Raw genomic sequence first — 2,879 nt, forward strand, 5'->3', positions numbered from 1 at the left:
TTTTTTATATTCATGATATCTACTGGACCCTTGTTCGGACATATTTCTGTAAGTTACAGGTCTAAAATGTAAAAAAAAAAAAATTCATGAAAAACAGTGTAACGCTTTTGGTACAGAAATCTAGACATCAGTGTAACGCCCAGGAGGTTAAGAATCTGGCATAGTCTCCGAAGGTCACACAAGGCTACCATAGGAAAAGATGGCTAGCACTACATAATGTATAAACAAAATTATGTTTTTTAGGGTCCTATTTCATCATCCTTCTCATCACCCAAGTAAGTACTAACCATATAATATTCACTTCATGAGGGAAGGTTTGCCACTCAATTAATGGCACAATCACATACTTCTGTATTCATCTCCAAAATTGTTTCTCTAAACGCAAATGTTGCCCTCACATCAGCATTGTAAACACAAAATGTTTGGAAACATTATAACTGAGCCATAACTGATATTTTCTGATATACCACCTTTCTTTTAGTTTTAAAACCACCATTGCATGTTAAACCCCATATCTGCTTTGACCTGTTTCAGCTTTTCTCCTGTTTGTGTGTTCCTTTATTCATTTTTCTGTATCGTTTTATTATGTACACCTTAATAAACAGATTTAAACAAAAAATGTTCACAAGTTCTGTGAGGGTATTGCAGGTAATAGATAACCTGGCACCCAGGAGCTATGTAAATGTATAGCAGAAATTAAACTAATATTATGACAATTTGCTAAAAATAGTCCTTAGAAACTACAATGCTTTAAATAGTTCAGAAAACAGAGTCTGGTGCATCAACAAAAAGTGTTTTAATGACAACGCAAAGGTGTGGTTGTAGAAGGTACAAGTTATATATAAAGAAAGTGAACAAGTTTCAGGACCGGGAGCAATGTTCGTGAGATGCAATTGCAAATCCTGAATCAAACGTTTTTTGACAGAGAGCCAATTAGAAGTAGGTGTGCGTGTAAGTGTCAGAACTGAGAATGCAAAGAGCTAATTTAAACCTTGTTAAGTATTTTTAAGGACAGTAAAATACTTACCTATCAAGTATATGTTGTTAGATTGTTGTACAGCTTGCAGTGTAACATAAAAACTGTGCTGTGAATCTTGGTATAGGTTTAGTTTAAAAATAAAGAAGTAGAAAATACAGCCAACAAGAAATTACAGGACGGCTACAGCTATTCACCTCTGTTATACCTAAGCCGTAGCTAAATGTCATTCTAGACTTGGCATCAATTTTTTCACAGCAATTTAAATCTGAACTTTAGAAGAAAAGTCTTTCTTACTCAATCTTCTTCCCAAGCCCAGCACAATCTTTTGATTAAATCATAAAACATTAAGAAAGGATTGCACCTGAGCATTTTTAACACCACATTCTAAAATATATAAAAATTGGCAGGTAAGCCATGTTGTTTTCTTTAGCTACTGAACCAGCGGGATCCAACCAGTAAGTTGGACATTATAGGATCTAACATCCCACGCTCTAGATCAGTGTTTCTCCACCAGGGTTCCTCCAGAGTTTGCCAGGGGTGGATTTCTTCCCCAATGGCCAGCAATATAAAAAGCATTCTTCCCACTGACCACTACACTGATCTCCAGTCTTGGAGATCGTTTTTAAATCAGGCCCATTGAGTTTTAATCCTTGAGTATATTCGATGAAAGTTTCTCTGAATTGGTATAAAATTGATACTGATATGGACATTTGAAGCTAAAATATCTCCACTAATTTATACACTTATTTCAAGGATGGGAGTTGGCCTGCTCTTTTGAATATTTACATTATTTCATGTGATGTATTTTATATAGAAAAATACAAATAACTTTTTAAAATGTGATGTATAAAGAGATAATTATTTATTATTATTATTATTATAATTATTTATTATTTTTAGTATCATTGAATTTATAAATGTTGAGACAGTCCGATAAAGTCCCATTTCATTACTGATATATATTTAAATCATAAACCAGTCAGCAGAAATCCAAACATTTATTATCTGTGTGATCATAATTTTTTTTTTTAAAGTCATGGAGTAGAAAGGAGGGACCTGTTAGGAGGATGCAGATTTGTGAGCGGTGACTGGGGATTCTCTCTTCTCCTCCTCTCACATCCCCCATAGATAGAAAAAGATTATAAGAAAAGTTTATATTTTGGCTAACATCTGGCACAAAATTACACTTTTCATTATTACATAATACAATTTTACATAAATATGGTGTTAATATCCAACATTTCTCCTGTTCAGTAAGACACAATGTTAAGAAAAGAAGAAATGCTAACCATCAAAAAAAGATTTTATTGAAAAATAATAAAGAAATAATGCCAAATAATAAAAGACTTTCAGCACAGCTAAAGCTACTTAAATGATAGCAATACTTCTGATAGACCATAGACAAAGAAGGCAGCATTGCTAACCATAACACTGTGCAACAAGCTAATGCCCATTCCAAGCTTCAGGCTGGAGCATTGGGCATTTCTGCATGCAGTCTGTCCTAAGTAACACCCACACATGATGTAGAGACTAGATGACCTAAAAAAAGTAGAGACTGAGCATGCGCCCGAAGGAGTGAGTCGAGATACAGGGAGCTCCTGATCTGACCTGCTGAACGGCACTGATTATTTGCACACCAAGCTGCCTCCCCCTCAGGATGGGTCGCAGGCAAGCTGCTCACACACCGCAGACCGGAGACCGCTAGTAGTTTAGACTGCATTTGAAAGACTTGCCAGCAGCTCAAATCTTTAAAATTAAGAGTGTGCAACACCTGTCTATCAAAACTGACAGCGGGGAGCTGATTTGTTTTTTAAACAAAGAGGCTTTAAAAGCTACTACTGTCAAATGTTTGACTCCCTGTTTACCAAACAGACTGCGTAGGGGAATTGAAATGTATTTG

This window comes from Pyxicephalus adspersus, chromosome 2, assembly GCF_032062135.1.
Source record: "Pyxicephalus adspersus chromosome 2, UCB_Pads_2.0, whole genome shotgun sequence".
Taxonomy (NCBI): Eukaryota; Metazoa; Chordata; class Amphibia; order Anura; family Pyxicephalidae; genus Pyxicephalus; species Pyxicephalus adspersus.